Here is a 22,550-nt window from a genome sequence, read left to right on the forward strand (position 1 = left end):
TTTATGTCTTCATCCCTCTTACCAGTCTCATAGGAGTTATGTTCAGCTAGTCTTCAGATGGTTCTCAAGGACAGTTGTTCTATAATTTAGTTGTAATTTTGATGTGGTCATGGGAGGACATAATCTTAGAGTTTATCTACCCTGCTACCTTGAATCAAAGTCTCCTCAACTCTATATTGTATTTTATTTAATTAAATTAATTAATTGATTGACTGTTATTTTGGATTTTAAATATTGCTTTTTATTTTAAAAAGTTCTTTGAAATGATTACATTTTTTCACGTTATTTATTACACTTAGCATCCAATGTGTTCTATGAAATTACTATATAAATTATATTTGTTCAGTTTAATTAGCATAAGGTATCCAATTGAAAGTACAGCCAAAATGAACTATTTAATTATATAAAAGAAAATTTAGTGAAGAGATAGAACTGCTTCTTTTGTAGCACAATTTTAATTGAGACTGCTAGAGTTGCATCCTGTTCTACATCAAAAAAAGAACACAAATTCCTTCAGGTTCTATTTCAGGCTCTACCACAGGCTTTGCTATTATACCCAGAGCAAGATGGAACCTGTTACTTTTTTTTCATCTGCAAAATGTAAGCAAGGTTTTTAGCCCTTTTTTACAGGAGAGGCAGGATTAATGAGCTCCACAAATGACCTTGACCTGCTTTGTAACTGCAAATGCATTTTTATTGCCATATTTTCATGAAAAATGAAAATCGACTAGCTTTCTTCTGATGAATTAATATTAGGCTAAAACTTTAAAGTCTGGAACATGTACTTTATCAGCTGCTCTTTAAAATTCCAGTTTCCAAATTTAAACAAAAGGAGAATAAGATAAATCTTTCAAGTGATAACCAAAACAGAAGGAAGGAAGTGAAAGAGTTGACTTATAAATCGAGTTCTATTTGTTTTTTCAAAACTGCACTCTTTATTTTCAGTTAAGATTAGTGAGAGTATCTGAAATGCATTATGAAAGCCTATTTTGAATGAGGCTGGCTTGCTGGAAAAAATAATGTCAAAGAAAGTTGGTGTGTCAGGATATGGTATCTGTGGGAGTTTACATGTCAAGCTAACTGAGAAATTTGTGATAATGCACTTTAGAGTGATTGTTTATCACTCTGAGATCTTCCCATAAATCCCAATACTAATGCTGTGGGCCTGCGACTGATGGCACAGGAAGTAATTAAACACTCTTAATCGTGGTGATTTTGTAGGACTCTAGCTAGTCAGAAGTTTCTCTCATCCATCCTAGGTGACTGTTTCAGTGGGAGAGTGCAATTAGGTCAGACACACATTGTGATTTACTTGTTCCTGAAAGGCAGAATCTAGGTCAGAATCATAAGGAATGAAAGCAACTACAGTACTTCAAAATACTGAGCTTAATTTCCCACGCCTATGGATTCCAGGTGGAGGTATTTCCAGTAGGATAACATGCTTGGATCATCTCTGTTCCCTTCCTCACTCTTCCCCAGGGAAGAAGGAGCTTCCTTTCTCATTGATGAGTTTGAAGAAGGAACTAAACAGGGAATGGCAGCCTCTGAGACCTGCAAGAGCTATTGTAAATTCTGTTTTCTGCAAGTGAGCGTAGCTAACACTTTTGCTTTGTGCTTCTGGCCATGCTGTTATTAATGTTCGTAGCTGCACTTTGGGATGAATTTTATATAAAGAATGAAGAAAATCCCTATTCATAAAATTCCCCGAAATCAATTCTCATCTCATTTCAGTAACTCAAAGGGCAAATCACCCTTTTGATATATGCTGGAATTGAGATAAAATTGGAAATAATGAAGATTCTGCCTTTTGCTCTTGCTCACATTCTTTTATATTCTTCATAGCAGTGGCTGTGTAAGTGCAGAGTGAGTAGGAAAAGTGAAATGTTTTTCCATTTCACCGTTCCTACTGTCACATGACCAAGACTATGAGCTGTGTGAGGCCATAACCCTCGATACTGCATAACAGCCAACACATATGTGAAACTCAACACAGGTTTGTTGATTCACTGAATTATTCAATTCAGGGTATTTTAATTAAACAGGCGACCTGATCCATCCTGGGGTCTTACTGAGCTCTTTTCTGGGACAGGCTCACCGTGGAGGCACAGCCTGAGGCCTGGGCTCTGGCGCCTGAAGCTCGAGCCTGTGCCCTACAATGGCTCTCCTGTTATCATCTACCTCACCTTTAGCCTGTGCCTAACGAGCTCTTTTCTAATGTGCTTCTCTGGCTCTTTCCACATCACATACTCTGACTGCCTCTCCTTGTTCCAGTTGACCGATCCTCAGGTGCTATCCCTCTCCTGTCCCCGACTCCTAGGGACTCTTATTCTCAGCCTCATGGGTAAAGGGTGGTCTGCACGTCCGTTCATGCACTTAACTGGACTCTAGGCACTAACTGAGCACCTGCTGAGTGCTGGGTACTAGGCTATGAGCTTGGGAGACAAAGATGATGAGAACACGGTCCTGGATGAAGGCGTCATCCACGTCAGCATTGCAGTGATGCAGGTAGCATCAGGCACAGTGGGAGACAGAAATGAGGCATCAGACCAGTTAGGGAAGTGTGCCAGGAGCAAGGTCTCCTTCTTCAGGTTGCTATGTCCCAGAAGAGCTGGAGTCGGAGGTGGAAAAGGTGGAGGTAGAATTGACAATTTCGAAGAAGCCTGAGTCTCAGACCAAAAGGCTTTGTGAAGCTGAGTGTGTGCTCAGGAGAAGAGAGAGATAATAGACATGGGTTCTGGAAAGGAAGAAAAGTTCTGCAGACATTACAGAAAATGCCATGTATTTAGATTGTTGGGCTTGGAAATAGCACTCATGCCTCTTTGATGGAACCTTGTTGGCACCCTTGTAAAATCGGTGTTAGAGAATCGGCTAAGGGATAAAAAGGGCCTATTTACTACAATTCTCTTATAATGCATCAGGAAAAAATTGTGTGTGTGTGTGCGCATGTGTGTGCCGTAGGTATTTTTACTGCCATTTTAGAGGAGGTTTATGGCTTCCTAACAAGCTTCACTCATTATAACGCAAGTACTTGTATAAACAAGTTGAGGGAAGAGGCTGATTGACATTAATCTCAAAGGTGTTGCTGGGAAGGTTTTTTATTCGGTTGCCTTTGAAGTGAAGATCAGAGGTGATTCTTTGTCACCAACAAAACTTTGATGTTTCCCTGCACTACTGCTCACAGCCAGGATGTAAACAACATACACAGATAACATCCACAATCATTGTATAACTAGGTGAGAAATTTGTTAAGGAAAATATAATTTGTTACTGCTCAATGTGACTCTGAAATGTTTGCAGGCATCCTGGAGGACTAGTTCTAGAACAGAAGTATTAACATTCATTAACAAAGTCTGTGTAACAACTGGTTTAACTGACTGCAAATGAACGAATCAGAGGACTTGTGTTAGTACAGGAGGAGAGGGAGGGAATTATTAGGCTGTGAGTCTGACTGCTGGGTATACCGGAATGAGACTGAGGTTTTGGAACTGGACAGGCTCAGCTTTGAATCCTGGCTCTCTTATTTACTAGCTGCGTGCTCTCAAGCAAATTGTATCCTCTCAGCTTCCTTGCAAATAAAATGGGGATAATAATGTTGTTAAGATTATGTGCAATTATATAGTTAAGGTGCCTAATATATAAGTACTTGCTCAAAATCGTAGATACATTGATCTTGAGCAAAATAGTCATTTCACAAAATTTAAACTCTGAAGTCTCAAAGGATATAGCCAGAGTTTTAAATGTACTAAATGCCCCAAATGCCCTACCTTGCCCAGCTCTTCCTAGTAAGGTATTGGCTTATGTCTTTCCTCATTGCAATAGATGGCTGAAGATGACAGACATGACTCATCAAAGGATATGGATGAGACCTGGTAGAGAACCTAAGGACCAATTGATTCACACACATTAACTACAATTATTCCATATGTTGTACTGACAAAGACATGGACAATTTCTGGTTATTTCTGGCTCTCTCACAAATATTATCCTCTCCTTAATTTAGAATCTGATATATGTATAGGAGGAGGCGAAAGTGGTACTTATATTTTAATCAACAGAATAGTCCTTTGATCTCTATGAAAGTCCTACTGTGTGTGCCTTAAAGCTTCAAGAAAAAAGAATAGAGGATTGAAAAAGGAAGGATCCCTCTACCGAGCCCACCAGAACCACCAAATTCATCCTTGCATGCATCCATCCATCCATGCGTTCGCCCATCCATCCATCCATCAATCCATCCACTGCTATGTTTTAAGCAGCGAAAACACAATGTTAAACAGACGACAATCCTCATAGAGTTTGCAGTCTATGAATCACTGGGGTGGCTGATTTGTCAGTCAGTCTGTCCTCACATTGGAGCAAAAGGATATTCATCCCAAATAAATGCTCATTCTAGATAATGTGGAAAATACACAAATAAATGAAGAAAATAACAACCATCTTTATTTCCTAGAGCTAATCAGTATTAACATTTTGGTGTATCTCCTTAAGGCCTTCTGTGTTTATCTGTGTGTCTAGCAATAGTGAAATCAGGCAGTGATAATTTATGTCTTGTTTTATTATTCACTTAACATTACATCGTGAGACGTTTTCTATACTATTAAAAATCTTTAAAAATATGATTTTTAGTGGTTGCTTGATGATCCATTCCATGGATCTATTAAATTAACTTTTGCTAAACATTTAGACTGTCCTTTTTTCCTTATATTTCGCTATTATAATTAATACTAAAATAACATCTTTAAACCAAAAATTGTACCCAAATCTCCTTAGGATTTTTACTTAGATTTCTAGAAGTGTAATTTCTGGCTCAATGGATGTGAAGGTTTTGTGGCTTTTGCCAAATTGCTTTCCAGAATAGAAATGATTCCATTCTAGAACATTTGGAAAATTAAAAAAATAGTTTAGTTCACTGTTTGCTGTCACGCTTATCAATCACAATGCCATATTTGGCTGAATGATGGTATCTTTTTACAGGTCAATGTTTGGAGACAAACCTTTAAAATTGTGGGCTTTGAGAGAGTGACTCTGAATAAGCCATGCTGAAAACATAAACTTTTTTTTGCTGTTTTTCTTTCTTTCAGCTTACTTTCCTCATTCCCTCTCCTACCCTTTTACTCATAGCATTTCAAATGCCCCACCCCTATTCCATACCTCGACCTATGCTGGTAACCCATGGTAACAACCTGGTATGTATCCTGTCATGTTTTTCCTCATGCTCATGTAATCAGATACATATTTATGCACACAGACACATGCATACATAATCTATTATCTTACAGAAATGATATCTCATTATAGTCACCTCCACATGAAAGAAAGAAAAAAAAGAAAGCAGTGGCTCTGATGGTGAGTTCAGCAGTGATTTTCTGGGAATTGTTACTGGAGGTCCAGTTTAGAGTCAACTGTACTAACCCTTTCAGTAATAGGTACTTTTCAACCCTACCATTAAATTAAGTCATTGCTCTTTAAAATTCTTGCCATTATGATTGGTATAGTGTTATATTTTAATGTTCATTTGGGAGATAAGTCTAAGCAAATTTTCTTTTTTATCTTTGCCATTTGTGTGAATTGCCTGTTCATATCCTTTGCCATTTTTGTTTTGAATTGTTTCCCTTTTTCTCATCCATCTTTAAGAGCTATTAATGACTTAAAATTGTAAGTCTTTGTCTATCATCAATAATTCCCACCCCTCAATCCCCAAATGTATTTCTTTTTAATGCACTTTGTTTCCTGGATATAGTCTGGCCATTTAATGTTCCCTTCTAAGCACTTTTCTGATCACCGGGGCTGGAAAGAGCTAAAAACCCAATTTACAGGTTCCCTTGTAGCGAGGAATCAGATGTGAATTAAGTTGCACCAGTTAGATGCATTCATGCAAGATCTGGATGCTAGAAGTGAGATGGAAGCCATTTCCTTCCGCTGTTTCTGCTGGAAAGCACGTTTGGAGACACATGAATATTCGTGACCTCACTTTGCATTTCCATGTCTGATCACCAGCTTCCTGACTGTGAGAGTCCAGGAGGCAGCAGTGTAGCAGCAACAGCTTTCTGACATCTAGACTGTAATTTTGTCAATATGCTCCTAAAATCGGTCATATAATGGCAGCCACATTTACTGCTAGTGGTCCTCTAGCCCTCCCAGCACTTTTGCAAATACCTAATTCCTGTATTAAGTTCCTCTCTTCCTGAAAAACCCAGGCTGGTTTGTTTTTCCTGCACCATATCCTGCTGGTACACCTTGTGTAAAATATCCTTTACCTTGTAAAGTTTAATTTTTAAATGTAGTTACTATTCTTATTTTATAGTTTATGAAATTCTTGACTTGGTTAAGAAATATCCAGGACCCTAGATTCAGTGGAGTCTCCTGGATTATCATTTTAGAATTTTATGATTTAATTTTGTACGTTTAAGTCATTTTGTTCTATAAGGATCAAATTTTACTCTTTTTTAGGTGTTATGGACTGAACTGTGTTCACCCCAAATTCATATGGTGAAGCCCTAGCCCCCAGTGTGACTGTATTTGGAAACAGGGCCTTTAAAGAGGTAACTAAAGTTAAATGAAGCCACAAGTGTGTCCTAATCCAATATGGCTGGTGTTCTTATAAGAAGAGGAAGAAACACCAGGGATTTGTGTGCACAGAGAAAAGGTCAACTAAGGACACAGTGAGAAGGCAGCCATCTGCAAGCTAAGGAGAGAGAGCTCAGGAGAAGTCAAACCTGCTGGCACCTTGAGCTTGGACTTCCAGTCCCCAAAACTATGAGTAAATACAATTGTAGTTTAAGGCACCTGGCCTGTGGTATTTTGTTATGGCAGCCCAAGCAGACTAATACAGATGGATAGATAATTGTATTAGGATTTGTTACTTAATCACTTTTCCCTCACTGAATTGAAATACCACTTAATCATGTATAAGTCTAATAAATGGGTAGGGACCAATTTATGGATTCTAGTCTGTTCTTCTCTTCTGTTTGTTGATTCCTATGTTTACACCATAACAATTAGATTATATTAGTTTTATGGTATGTTCTGATAAGGCAAATCTTCTCTCTCTTTTCTTTCTTCCCCCATTTCCATGGGTTACTTACTGAAAAAAATATCATTTTCTCAAAGTGATACAGGTACACAGTTTGAAAAACCAAACAATACAATAAAGCTTATAACTAAAAAAAGGAGTCCCTGTTCCACTCCCAGTGGTATGTTGGTAAATGTTTAGCAATTGACTCTCTGGAAATAACTGCCCTGATTTATAGTATTTTCTGTTTCAGTGGTGTAAATATTCCCACCATGGATGATTTCAAGGTCCCACTGTGATGTCATTGAACAGACAGTTGGGAAGAGATGTACCCAACTGGCTTCCTCAAGCTCAAGCAGGTCAGCTATAGCACACCACTGCCCAACCCGAGTTCCTCTTCTAAAATTCTCATTAGCTGTTTTTCTGGTACTTATATCCATATCTTTAAATAGTACGCTTACATTACTATTTCCTGGTGTATAGAGTTTAAGCATTAGCTATTGATATCCTACGATGGATGATAGGATATCATCAAATACCTTTTCTATCCTCCTGCTCTCACTTCCTCTCCCAGTAAAGTTCTATCATAATTTTTGTTTAAATGAATATTCAATGTTTATTTTATTGTAATTCCATATTTATATACCTAATTACATACCTAATTATAATGTAATTATTATGATTATATCCTACTTGATGAGCCAGGTAATACACCATGATAAAATTCCCTTTATTATATATTTTAAAAAACTTTTTCTAATGATGGTTAAGTTCCCCAAGTCTATCCTGTTTCTCTCAAACTCTCTAAGAGTAAAATCCATGGTAAAGATGGGACCCTTAATGACTGAAATTCAGTGAAGAAAATGTGGACTAATCTGATTGCTGCTGGCATTTGAGGCTATGAGGAAAACCATTTCTATCACTATGGATAGAAAAAAAATAAAAATTATTTCACATTATAATTTACAACAGCCCAACACCTGGCTGTGGGAAATAAATTTGTATTACCGCAGCACTCAGGGAAAACCCCAAGCTCAGAATTTATACTGGTCACAATTTGCAAATGTCTCCTTCTGGCATGTGGCCAAGACAATTGCAAAGTCACCCTAGAGGAAAACTCTGACCACTCAACTCAGGCCACTCAGGGTTTCCCCAAAGATCAAGTACAATCAAATAGAGGCTCGCAATGAAATCTTACCCAGCACAAGACATGACTCATGGTGAATGAAAGTCAACGACGGGCTGCATATACGATGGTGGTTCCATAAGATTATAACGGAGCTAAAAAAATTCCTATCGTCTAGTGACATCGTCATTTTAATGTTGTATCACAATGCATTACACGTTTGTGGTGATGCTGGTGTAAACAGACCTCCTGTGCTGTCAGTCATCCAGAGGTGTCAAGATTTAGGAACCAGCCACAGAAAACTTTGCTTTTCCTGGAGCTAAGAGTCATTTTATACACAATAAGTATGAATAAGTATAACAGATTGCAAAGTACTCTTAAGGGCATAAAGAAGAATGGATAACAGATTTGCCTATCCTTTATCATGATACCTTATACAAGTAAAGGAAGCTGAATTTAATACCTAATTGACTACAAAGAATCACAGGTTTTTTGAAAATCTGAATGGTGCCTTGGATTTAATTTCCAGTCAGTTATCTTATCCAACAATTCATAATGAATTGCAGTAATATAATCCAAAGGCAATAAAAGCAAAGTTGACTTGGGGCAGCCAGTTAGTTCAGCTGGTTAGAGCGCGGTTCTCTTAACAAGGTTGCCGGTTCGATCCCCGCATGGGTCACTGTGAGCTGCGCCCTCCATAACTAGATTGCAACAACTACTTGACTTGGAGCTGATGGGTCCTGGAAAAACACACTTAAAATAAATGAAAGCTAAAAAAAAAAAATAAGCAAAGCTGACTTAACCCTGAGGCTTGATAAGAACCATGAGGAATACACATCGGCCACAGCGTGGAAGGGTTTTAATAGGCTTAAGATTGCGTCAAACATTAAAAAACAGATGAAGGAAAGATTGTCACTTGAGGTAACAGCTTGAGGTAATCACTTGAGATAAGAGAAAAAATCAAAATAGTTTAATTGCTTAGAATGAGAGTTAAAGGACAACATGAAAATTTGTTCAGAGAGTTTAGCTCTAAATATAAGGGAATATTTACTTTCATGGACAGCATCAAGATAAAATGGTGATGACATTCTGTTTCTCGTGGCTCCATGATTACTGTGTTCTTTCCCTTAGTGAGAGTTTCCATGAGGATGGAAATAGACCGCTGTGGACAGAGGCTTGATTTCAAATGGATCATTCACATTGTCTGGCTACATCTACACAAAGCCAAAATACCTAGATAAGGAGAATAAAGCTTGAAAAATGCCAAATAATGCCAAGGTTTCTGATGTTTCCAAATATCCAAGTGTCAGTATAGATGTTTCCAAACATGTAGATGTAGCTGTTGGCAGTTGAGTTGACAAAATTCAGATAAGTGCTGGGACTTTTTATTTTTAGCACAACTGTTTTTAGTACAAGGTTCTATCAATGTTTAGTAATGGATGGTTGGGTAACTGCTTCAAATTCTTGACCCCAGGCCTTCAAGGGCCCACACATTGAAAGAGGCCTTGGGAAAGATGCTTATCTCTCCAGGCTTCTGTGGGTACCATTACCCTGTCCCTTGAAAGCCAGTAAGTCTGTAAAGATTCCTGAGTTACTCCAACAAGGAGAAGGCCGTGGAGAACCTGGTAAAATGACCCAATGGCAGCCTAGTGCCAGTAGATGCTCAATAAATACATGAGAAAATGGGACAAGCAGAAGAATGTTCACAGTCTCCCTTTACCACATCTGCCCACATCTGACGCTACATCTTAATGTAGACGAATTTCCTATGCTTCTTTCTAAAACCAATTCGTCCACTTCGCACTGGAGCCCATTAGCTCTTTCCTACTTACGATGTTGTTCCAACAATTCTCCTCTTTCCTACATCACATCTCTCTTCAGGACCGTTCCCATAAGCATACCCACACGTCCTTCTTTCTTCCATTCTTTAACACACACACACACACACACACACACACACACACTATGCATCTTCTTTCGATTGTATTTCCTCAGCCAGCTGCTGCCACATTTATTTTAGAGCAAACCTCCTCAAAGAATTGTCTGTACTGTCTCCAAGTCTTCTCTCACTTTTTCTTAAATCTACTCTGACGAGGCTCTTTGTTTTGTCCACTCCATCAAATCCGCTCTCATCAGGCAAGGCAGCTGCATCTGTATTAATTTATCAGTTCTCAGGCTGCATCTTAAATTGACCTCTTAGTAGCTCTTGATACACTGGGTCATTCCTTCTTCCTTCATCCTTTCTTCTTCACTTTTCTTCCTGGACATCAGACTCCCCTAGTTATCTACCTACCTCGGTTCAGTCATTGACTCTTGTGTCTAAATGCAGTTTCTTGGAGACTTTATTTAATCATGTACCTTTAAAAAATACCATGCATACGCCAATGACTTCATTCTAGCCCTCTCTCCCCAACTCCAGAAGTTTATCCAAATGCTTTCTCAGTATCTCCACTTGGATGTCTAATAGGCTCTTCAAACTTTGCTCTTTCCAAGCTCAGCTCCTGAGCTCTTAGCTCTGTTAGAGGCAACTCCATCCTTCCAGGTACTCAGGTCAAAAGCCAGGAGTAAGCCCTTGAGTCCTATTCCCCATCACACCCCGTGGGAAATCCTACGGGCACCACCCGCACAGCAGACTTCGACCACTCTGAGCCACTTCACTATTTCCACCATCGCCTCTCCCTGCAGAGGCCCTTTAACAGGCTCCCTGTTTCCACCCTGGACCCTTATAGTCTATCCTCAACAAAGCAGCCAGAGTGACTGTAACAGATTATGTAAGTCACAGTATGTACTCCTCTGCTCAGAAAAGACCCTGTGTGATCTGCTCCCTGACAGGCCCGTGTGATTGGTCCCTGCCACCTCTGCTGTCACCTCTTCCTATTCCGCCCACCTCCCTCCCTCACGCCTGGGCTCCAGCCATGCTGCCCCTGCCTGGCTCGGAGGCGCCCCCGGCATGCTCCTGCTTACAGCCCTTCTTCTGTTATCTGCTTGTCCGACTCTCTCACCCCCTTCAAGTCTTTGCTCAACTGTCACCTTCTCACTGGCGCCTACTCTGATTACCCTTCTTAGAATTCCAACCTGAGCCCCCTGGATTCCTGAAAATCCTGACTCTGCTCTGCTTTGTGTTGTCATGGCACACTTATCACCTTCTGATACACTGTACAATTACTTGTTTTTCATGTCTGTTATTTACTGTGTCTCCTCGCTCCCCGCCAGAATGTGACCCCCATGCAGACAAAGATCTCCATCTGTTTGATTCACTGATAGAGCCCAAGTGCCAAGAACAAAGCCTGGCACACAAAGGACACTCGATACATATTTGTCGAGCAAATTAAATCAATGAGTGGAAGCATCTGGTTATAAGATTCTTCCAGATGATGATGTGCCGTTTAATCCTCAAAATAGCCACATGATATAAATACATTTATTCCCCTCCATTTTCAGATGTGAGGTCTGAGGGGCTGAAAATTTCCGCTCAACATCATATGACCGGAGGGAGGCAGAGCCAAGATTTGAACTGAGTCTGCATGGTCAACTTCTCCATTATTCTTCTCTATTCCTGGAGGGAGTAGTAATTGGTTCAGCTTTTCTGGAGGGGAATTCAGCATTATATACAAATAGTTTTACAAATGTTCCCACCGTTATTCCAGAAAACTAATCACAGCTATGTATAAAGGCCTACCTACACCATTGTTTGTGATAACCAACAAGAGAACAAAAAACCCAGGAAAGAACCCAAGTGGCACACAGCAAGCAGGGAGCTGATTTTTTTAAAAATTGTGGTACATTCACACACTGGAAAACTATGTAGCCAATAATAACAACGTTATAGAGGGATGTACAATGCCATGGAGAAATCTTCCTAGCATATGTTCAGTAGAAACAATAAGGACAACAAACCAGGATACCAAATTGTATACACATTATGATTCCCTAATTTTTAAAAATTACACTGTTTATGCACAAAAAAATGACTGGAAGTATGACAGCAAAATGCTAATAATGGTTCTCTCTAATATGATTATGGGTGGTTTTAACTTTCTTTGTAAATCTGTGTAACTTTTTATAAGACAAAGTTATTTTTAAAAGGATTCTCTGCCTCAACAGTAAAATGTAATTTTCTATTTATACGACACATAATCCAGTTTATGAAAAAACTAAACGTACCTGAATAGCTGAAATGAAAGACTAGATCCCTGTAAAATACCCAATAGATTCTAAGAAGTTAAAACGTTACAACTGTATTTCATATATCCAAGGCTAAAATGGTTTCATTGTATTGCAATATCCTTATCTAGATAAACCATACTGAACCATTTCATTTAAGCACATTAGATTTTCCACGTTTTAATAAGGTTTAGCTTTTCTTTTCTTTTCTTTTGGAGATAGCCCCACATAGGCATTACATTCTATTTCTCTTTGGAGCTCTTGGATGTCTTAACTCAGAGAGAAGTATCTCATTTCATAGCACAAATTACCTTGCTAGGTTGTTTCAACATTGCAAACAAAGCATATTTAGACTGTGTCATCACATTAAACAATTATTCTACTAAAGCTCATTCCTAAACAATAACTTACATGTAAGTTTCTAATCTTTTAACTCATTCCTAGGGAATTATCTTCTTTAAAGTCCATCTTGGAAAACATCACTTTTTTTTCTTCTGACTACAAGCCGTTTTAAGAAATGTCAAAACCCTACAGAGTGCAAGGAAGTACTGTGGGGTTTCTTAACATCAAGAATAAGAACAATGCTAGAGTGGTTAAGTAACTCACTAAACAAAGAAGGAAAAGGAAACACAGATTTTCTTGTGGAATTTGAAAGATTAAAAAGTGTTAATGTTCTTAGATGAATGGTCATGCAATTTGAAGTGACTTTTTAAATATATAATTCCTGATGCCCAGATAGAATCTTAACATTCTTGTGGATTTAAAGATAAAATGTTTTAAAGGATTGAGAATGAATTTATTAAGAGTGCTGTGAAGAGAATGGACGAGTTGACAGAGGTGCGACACTGACTGGGAACACACGCACACACGCACACACACACACGCAGGCATGCACACATACACGCACGCACGCACGCATGCAGGCACACACACATACAACCCTGCACATAGCCCCTGTAGCAAACTGGGCTCAGTTCGAGAATTTCAATATGAGCCGAATGTCTGCTTAAGGAAGTGCATTCAGCACAGGCCAACACAGCCCCAGAGAGTGGGGTTCTTTCATCTATTGATGAAAGAACGTATGAGCCATCAACCTCAAAACCGGAGACAACGGCTTCAGACCTGAATTTCATGTTTAGAATATAGAATATAAATGAACAGAGAAGTGCATTGTTTTCCAGCATATCACAGAGCTATAGACAGGGATAAGAGTATAAAAGTAATTAATATGTGAGAAACCTAGCAGGCCAGTGGATCAACAAAATGCCTGGTCAGAGCTTGCAGTCTGCTGGCCACCTCTCACACCTCTGTTTTCACTCACACACTTAGCAGTCTCCGTTCTGGTGCTGCCAGGGTCGCTGTCCTTCTCACCTCAGGCCTGCCTCCTCCAACCCTTCAGCAGAGTAGAAAATGCCTTCCTTGGGGACCCCTCTCACAGGGTGAGAGTCAAGTGCAGTTGGGCCAGAGCACCCATTTTTCCAATCCTACAAGGGAGGGACAGGCCCGCCAGGGTCCTCTCGAGCCCACTGCCTGCATCCCACGCTATCAGACGCTGTTGCCTGTATGTGGGTATTTTCATACCATTTTTACTCACAGGGAAGCTGAGGCTTATCCTAGATCACTCAGCTAAGAAATAGCAGTGTCAAGATTTAAAATCAGTTCTGCTTTTCTCCAAAACCCAAATGCTTTATTCACACCATAATGTCACATCAGATTTCCAGTCCTAATGGTAAATATTTAAAAAATATTTTCATGAAATGTGGGTTTTAGACCTTTAACAGATGATGGCATAAGTTTGACAGAAGCTGATTTTAGAAACTCTGGTTCTTAAGTTTCATTTTCTTCTCCCCTTCCATCCAATCATTTTTTCCTCGCCCTCTATTCTTCTCTCTCCCTTTATTTTTTCTTCTAATCTTTTTTTTTAATATTTATTTTTTAATTACAGTTGACATATAATATTACATTAGTTTCTAGTGTACAACATAGTGATTAGACATTCATATACCCTACGAAGTGATCACCCCAATAAGTCTATCATCTTTCACCTAATCTTAACGGCCTTCTGTAACCCCCACCTCATAATACCCAGCCTTCCATCTCTGATACGGATAATTGAAGTTTTCTCCATCATATGTCAAGTACGGACTCAAAGCACCACCACTCGCCCCAGCCCTTCTCTCCAGCCTGCTGCACCAATCCCGCCCATGTGGACGTTCTGTGCAGGCCAGGGTTCCTGGGCCCTACTAAACACTATTCGAATACCTGGAGTCTGTACCTTTCAGGAGCAAGGCTGGGCACCCAGGCTGCTGCCGGCATTCCTGCTGTGCCCTTTCTGGATATTTCTTGCAATAAGCTGGAATCCCAGGCTTTTCATTTTTCTTACCCCTTTGAGAAGGAAAAAGAAACAGAATGTTTCAGATGGGTGGAGGCAGGACATGGACCCTTCTGTGTGAGGACCCCCAGAAAAGCAATTGAAAATGTTATGTTTTTCAGTTTTAAGCTTGTGTTTTCCAACAAAACAAGATGTTCTCTATGAAAACAATTATTGTGGGGATAAAAGAATGAGAATGAAGCTCGTAACAGACCTGTAATAAGGAAATGTGAGCAGAAAAAAGAACGACCTGGTTCACAGCAGGGGCCCTGGCTCTCCAGGTGAGGATGGGGACGAGGGCAGGTGTGGGCCTGGCCTCTGTTCTCTCCTGGACATTTATGTGAGGCTGCCGTTTGCTTCCAAATCTTCTGGAACCTAAGATGAAACACCATCAAATAAATGGGCTGACCCATAAAAATAGATGGGCTGAGGTTCCTGAAAGTCCACCCATCCATTCTTACCAATGGTGATTAAAGCTCTGTTTGTAAATAAATGAGGAGGATCAGACTGCTGGATCCAAATGGGGTAGTTATAAAGCAGGTATATTCGTGTGTGTGTGTGTGTGTGTGTGTGTGTGTGTGTGTGTAGCATGTATACTACTTCAGACATGTTGAAGTGTATTTGAATAGAGATATCACACTCGGCTCAGGCATTGCCTCCTTCAGGAAGCCTTCCTTGATTGCTCCTGGCACAGTCTCCAAGGTGGGTCAGGCCTTCTTTCCATTTACGAGGCAACCGCTCAGCATACCCAGCAGCACATTTACTCAGTGGATGTCTCCACCAACCTGTGAACTCCTTGAGCACCAGGACTGTGTCATTTTATCTCTACAAAATCAACACCCAGTCCAGGGCCTGGAACATAGTAGGCCTTCAAGACCTGTGTGCTGAATTGGAAGTGAGGTATGCTAAGACTTTAGGTGTTTGGAGACAGGGTAATTAGGGTTTTATATGCAAAGACTATGGAGCCAGACTTTTTGGGACAAATAATGCTTTCGCCTGTAGTAACTATGGGCCTTTAAACCTCAATTTCCTCATCTGTAAAATGGAGGCATGCTTGGTGCCTGCCTCTTTGGGCTGTTGAGTGTTGAATGAGATAATTATCTAAAGAGCTTAGCTCAGAGTCTGCCATGCAGCATAGGAGGAGGTTCATAAACAGCTAATCTTACTATACTCATATTATCAGGTGGAGGGAGCTTTTCAGAATAAAAACAAATAAATGCTAGTTCTGTCCCTACTTTGCCTGTAATCCGGGTTTTAGAGACTAACGCATCCTAAATCCTGCTTCTCTCTGTGGAATGTGAACAAGTCCAGCTTTCCTGGAAACTCCATTCTGATCACTTATCTCAGCAATCTGAGCTCTGTGACCGAAGGCTTGTGACTGCCCTCTGCTCAGGATGCAGGTCAGTTTAACCTGGCATTTCTGAGAAAGCTGACGAGTGACATCAGCTTAGTTCTGCTCACTTAAGGACTTCTTGCTAGTTGCTGGATTACAGAATGAACATTGGAAAGATGGAGTGTTGTTTATTTCCTTAGCGCTTCCAAATCTCTAAATAGTTCATAGATTATTTCTCAAAAGTAACATCTTCCCTAAAAATGATTATTCAACCCTATCGCCTGCTAAGCCCTTTGATTGTTGGTACCTCAGTAGCTCACATACACTTTCATGAGATGGGCAGGGTAGCCTCCCTTTTGCAGATGAGCAATGCAGGCCCAGGGAAGTTAAGGAAGGGAGCCCTCAAAGTCACCCAGAGGACAGCAGTGTGTGCGCTGGAGGAGCACTGTAGAACTCGGGAACCTTGACAGTGAAACCAATGTCCTGTTTTGTAACATGTTTGGGCAATGTGAGAAACATTCCCATCCTTAAAACCTTTCAGTATTACAGCTGTTGATCCATTCTCCTCTTCATCCTTAGTAATAAAGCATTCAAGTTTTAACTAGGCACAAGGGCCACTGGAATAAAGACTCCATCCCTCACCCTCCCTTAAAGATGAGTGTGGCTACATAATTAAGTTCTGGCCAATTAGAGTAAATAGAAATGACATGTACCCTGAAAGGGATAAAACATAGCCTCTTTCCTCCTTTCTGCTGACTGCCATGGGGTTGTGAGAGCCAGACCTCCAACAGCCATCCTGAACCATGAGGTAGGAGTAAACTGTGTTCTGAGGATGGCAGATGAACTATGGAAGGTGCTAGTTCCCTGATACCATGAACAGGTATCCTAGCCTCTGATGGACTACACACAACTCAGTTCATGTGAGGGAGAGATATATTTCTCCCCTGTTTAATGAACTGTTATTTTGGGTTCTGTGACTGATAGCTTAACCTAACCTAACCTAATCACGTGGTTCCTATTGCACAGAGAAATAAATTCCAGACACTCAGTGAGCACCGCCAGGCCCTGACCCATCCTCCTCTTGCTCCCTACACTTGACGCCTGCTCTCCTTCTTTCTCACATGCTGCGCCTTCTGCCTGAAATGCTATTCATCTGGGTAACTCCTGCTCCCCACTGGGATTTCAGTCTATGGGCTCCATTGTCAGAGAGGCCTTCCTTTGACCAAGATCCTTTTATTCTTTTCCTTTCCCATGGTTCTTCTCCTTTCTGGGACCTGGCTTTTTCATGTGAAAATACATATTTTATTTCATGGTTATTTGTTAAATGTCTAGCTTGCCTACTAGATGTTAGCTCAAAGGATTGAGGGGCCCTCAGCACTGTACGCCCTGGCTGTACATGGCATCCACCTGGGGCAGACTGTAGTTTCCAAAGATGTGAGCAACAATATTTCTCATCCCATGTACATTTCTGCAGTGTGCTTGCCACTGTCCCATCAAGAGGTGGAGTCAATGTCTCTACCTCCCTCAATCTGCATAGGTCCTATGACAGCTATCCTTCACAGAACGTGGCAGAAGTGACACCGTACCTGTCCCAAGTGTGGCCCTTAACTGGACAGGCAGCTTCTACTTTCCACCTTTGGAAGCCAGTTGTCATGCTAAGAAGTGCAAGCACCCTGCAGCTACCATGCTGTGCGAAGTTCAAGCCAAGCGGAGCAGCCTGGAGGATGAAACACTGCATGAAGAGGAGGGAAAGGCACGGAGTACCCGAGTTCTGAGGGTCCTGCAACGTAAGGAGCCACCTCGGGTATCCAGCCCAGATGATCCTTTGGGTCACTCCAAGCCCAGCCGGGACCTGACGGCAACCACATGAGATGTAAAGCAAGAACCTCCCAGCTGAGCCCAGCCAAAAGACAAATGTGTGAGAAGTAATAGTAAATAGTTATTTAAAGTGATTTTCTTTTGGTTTGTTATGCAGCAACAGATAATGTGAGCACTGGCACAGAGTAGGCAGTTAGTAAATGTTTGTCTAATGAATGATGGATAGATTTTATTCTTTTCATTCTTTGATTGCTGGAAGCTAAAGGTCCATAGTCATTCTGAGACAGACCTAGAACCAGAATGTCTTCCAGGGCAGAGCTTAGGGCCTGGACCACACCATCCTCACTGGAGACCTGTGATTTAATCCTGGCAAGACAAGTGCACGAAGAAGATGACTTCTGCAGGAGTGGATCCAGGAGGGGCGGACACAACGTGAGAAAAAAGATTGGGGGAGCCAGCAGGTTGTCACTGGCCTTTGTGCTAGTGTGGCACATGCCATCTTTTAATCACCATAAACTCAGCTAGAATATCTGAAGGAAGTGAGATGGGCAGGAAGGGAGGAAGTCCATGGGGTAGAAAGATGGAGCTGAGACACAATGTGAACAATGCCGCGGCTGTCTCTGGGGAGTGGGGTTACAGGCGGTTTAAAATATTTTTTTCCTTTTCTCATCCACGTTTTCTCAACACCCTTCAAAACATGTCTTACTAAAAATAAGAAGTCGATTTTTATTTAAAGACTTCAGTTGTGCTGTGAACTTGGCAGCAGGCGGAAACAACCACACCAAACTGAAATAAGACAAAACAACCAAAACAAAACCCAGGCTCCAAAACTGCATTCTCAGCAGACAGTTATTATTATTTTTAGTCTTACAGGCCATTCTTTCTCAGGAAATAAAGAAGTAAGCATATCCCAAAGTAGCGTATAAAAAACTAATGAGAATGGGCATCAGAGTGGGGTGCCAAGGGGAAACCGGGCTCACAGTATGCTCTGTCTTTATTTTCCCATGAAATATTTGGTTTCCTCAGCTCGGGCCATCAATGCCCCATCTAGCAGCATCCTGGACTCCTCCAGCTCTCTGACTTATAATTATCCAGCATTAGGCTGCTCTTTGGAAACTATTTTTGGTCATTATGCTCATTGTTGTGATTAATTATACCTTATTGAGAAACCAAGATACAGTCTCTGGAAGTGTAACCTTTTCTAATCTAGGGGGAGTCATTTTCAGCTCAGCCAGCTCAGGAAGCATTTAGCACTGAATCACCAGCAGAGAATCACTGCTCCTAAAGTGGGCAGCAAGGAAAAAAAAAGATGAAAACTATAAAAGGTAGTTTGGAAGGGAGTAACTTGGCCTCTCTAATTAGGATCACCAAGGGTTTTCCTAAAGACAGGTTCATGACTGTTTAATCTCATTTTATTCAATAGGCATTTATTGACTCCGGTTTGTATGTCAGGAGCTATTTGGGCCACTGGCTCCCCATAACATGTGGCATTTGTTCATTAGCCAGGAAGAATTTAATGAGCACCAATTATATGCCACGCATTGTTCTAGGTCTAGATTCTTATATTACATCAATGAACAAAACAGACATAAATACCTGCCCTGGTTATGCTTACACTCTAGTAGGAGGGGAGAATAACAATAAGCCTTACACATAAGCAAATGATATATATAGTTTGTTAGAAGGTGGCAAGAACTATGGGAAACAGGAAAATAGAAACAGGGCAAAAGGCATCAGGAGGACCGTGTCGTGTGTGCAGTTATTGAATTACCTCTCATATTATTTTGAAGCAAATCCTAGATATCACATTATTTCATCAGTATACATTTCAGTACACACCTCTATAAGCTAATGACTCTTTTAAATATATAACCACAAAATCATTAGCTCATTTAAAAATAATTCCTTAATATCATCAAATCAGTGTTTAAATAATTACACTTTTTAAATTGGTTACATGGTATATCATTTTTTTAAGTTGACACAAAAGTAGCACAAACTCACTGAAGAATTTTTGCAAACCATGAAAAACCACATAAAAGAATAGACTCACCCGTAATCTCCGGGACTGATATCAGTCTACATGGTGCCACGTATGATCAGAAAAAGGCAGCCAAGAGGTCAGCCACTGCTTGTTCTCGCCAACAGATGTCCTTGTGCCTCACACAAGCTGGGCCATTGCACGTTGATAGCCCGGAGTATGTCACCAATGTTTACATTCTGGAGTATAGGCTCCCTGGTTTTCTATGCATACATGCATAATTTTTATGATTGTTTTCGTACTGTACTTTGTTTTGTAAGCAGCTCTTTTCACCTAACAGCAGACCATACACATTGTTCCATGTCATTAAATTTGCTTGCAAAGCCTGACTCTCAGGGGCTGCACAGGGGTGCACCATATGGCCGTGCCATGATTGGTGGAAGCAGTGGCCAAGTGCTTAGACCCATCGCCCCCGGAATGCGACGTCTGTCTTTGGTAGACAAAACACAGGCAAGAACATTATGTCCTTCTTGGGAGGAATATTAAAACACACAGGGGAGTTTCTGCAAAAGCATCGCACGATCATGAGGTTTTAAATTGGTTCCACCTGTTGGTCTGGGACGACAGCAAAGGTATGGTTCCACTTAGTTCAGCTCACGCCTTGAGGGGCAGGGAGAACTGTCCCTTGATGTGTTTAGATTCCTAGCGATTCCATAGTAAACAAGAAGCTTCAGCGAAGAGCAGTGAGGCAGGGCGATAGAACACATGCATTAGGACAGTTATTCCCAGAGTTATGCAAGCAGGAGTGTGGGTTCAGGCAACTAACCCCAACCAAGGTGTTAGACCCAAGGCAGCGGCCTTGCGGCTTCTCTTGGACCAGTGTTGCTGGGTGTCAGGGCATGAGCTCAGCCACCCCTGCTGCAAACCACCAGCTGATACCTTGTAAGAAGCATCATCGTAGACTCAAGGAGTTGGCCAATGGATTCTTGAAAAATTGCCAGCTCATAATCGTCACCTCTTGAGAATTAGGATAAACATTAAGGTTAATTGCAAAGCATCCATTTGCCCAAACCCACAGCCCACAGTCAGCCCTAAGCCCGAGCCACCGTATTTTCTATTCCAGTTCTTATCTTCCTTACTGAGTCCAATGAACTAAAATGCCTCAGTTTAGTGAAGTCACTGGGACAGAGAGAGGCCAGAGGGCAGATGTAAACCAAGAATTCCTAACCGCAGAGGCCATTCTCATGGGCCACAGAAATCCCTCTGATGCGCAGGCCACTTAAATGCAAATGTTGGACAGCCTAAAAAAGGACTCAGAGGAACAGTCTCTCTGATTTTACATCAACTTGTAAAGTTTAAAAACGGTTAAGGAGCTCTACCACTGGGCCTTGACGGGGGGCATTGCTCAGGACAAGGGGAGCCAGAGTGCCGGGCGCTCCTCAAGACGACCCGCACACTAAACACGGCCTGGAAGGTATTCTAATGATCCAAACCCACAAGGAGCCATTTCTCATTGCTTCTAGGAAACTGCATTTTCATCCAGAATTTCACCCAGTTCTTGTATCGGAAATGCCACTGGATGGTGTATCGGTTTCCCAGGACTGCTGTGTGAACTGGATGACTCAGAACAACAAATTTACTCTCTCACAGTTCTGGAGGTTAGAAGTCTGAAATCCGGGTGTTGGCAGGGCCCTGCTCTCTCCGAAGGCTCGGAGGGGAGACCCTTCCTTGCCTCTTCCAGCTTCTGGTGGCTTCACCCAAGTGTTCCTTGGTTTGTGACTGTGGAACTCTAAGTTGCCTCATCTTAACATGGATATTTTTCCTGTGTGTGTGTCTTTGTCACATTTCTCTCCTCTGATAGGAAACCAGTCATACTGGAGCAGGGTCTGCCCTAATGATCTCATCTCACCTCAACCTCGTGACACCTGCAAAGATTCTGTTTTCAAATAAGGCCGCATTTACAGACAGCAAGGGTTAGGACTTCAACATATCTTTTTGGGATACAGCTCAACCCATAAGAGAAGGAAAGTCAAAGGTCTGGGATTATAGATTCAGTTTCATCACCAATTCTTGTGTGATTCTGAGCAAGTCACCCATCACGTCCAGGCCCCAGGTGCACCTCATCTGTCCCCATAGGCAGCCTCGTGGCCTGTAGAGTCAATGCAATTTGAACAGGAGCCTAATTAAATTCAGATGAATTAAAGAGAATAGACTCACGGTGGAAACGGTCTGTAGGGCGGGAGCAGCCTCACAACTCGGAGAGGCTCTGCCGGGCCCGGGGTGGATGGGGCTGTGTCAGGGGAGCCTCCTCTGATGGCAGGCTGGGGACATCAAGTGGGAATAAAGGGCACAGGACCCCTCCAGCAGTCCCTGGCAAGGCCTTATGTGGTGCTAGCAGCCAGAGGCTGACTGAACAAAGCAGTCAGCCAATGGCCATGCACTTTCCCCCAGGTCCCCCAGGCTCCGGCCCCCGGGTCGCATTCCTGATCATCAGGCCCAAGGCCCAACAAGCACGGTCATCGGCTCTTGGCTTGCACAGCTCATCACGAAACCAGCACTAACAGGTGAGACCCTCGGCTCAGAGAACTGTGGGATCAATTCCCACTAAATATGCCTCCCTTTAGCCCGGCTTAAATATTTAGACAGCCACAGTGCATGTGTGCTCCAAATGCACAGGCTCTGAGTGAGTTGAGAGGGTTTTAGCTCCGGGTGAGACTGAAGGAACTTGACATGTTATTGAATTGAAGG

General features: G+C 41.5%; 1 long non-coding RNA gene across 6 annotated transcripts in view; it reads right to left on the reverse strand.

Moving 5' to 3' along the window:
- The window catches only part of LOC117021991 (uncharacterized), a 76,556-nt gene that overhangs the window by 23,639 nt on the left and 30,367 nt on the right, over positions 1 to 22,550 (reverse strand). For 2 of the 6 annotated variants that reach the window (XR_004422975.1, XR_004422978.1), the window contains 3 exons: positions 19,875 to 20,819; positions 14,885 to 15,045; positions 14,575 to 14,684 (listed from right to left, as the gene is read on the reverse strand). This is a non-coding gene — a long non-coding RNA (uncharacterized LOC117021991). The remainder of the gene's footprint in view (positions 1 to 14,574; positions 14,685 to 14,884; positions 15,046 to 19,874; positions 20,820 to 22,550) is intronic. The other 4 variants (XR_004422977.1, XR_004422976.1, XR_004422979.1 and 1 more) reach the window with 4 other exon arrangements.

The sequence above is a fragment of the Rhinolophus ferrumequinum genome, chromosome 5 (assembly GCF_004115265.2).
Source record: "Rhinolophus ferrumequinum isolate MPI-CBG mRhiFer1 chromosome 5, mRhiFer1_v1.p, whole genome shotgun sequence".
Lineage (NCBI taxonomy): Eukaryota > Metazoa > Chordata > Mammalia > Chiroptera > Rhinolophidae > Rhinolophus > Rhinolophus ferrumequinum.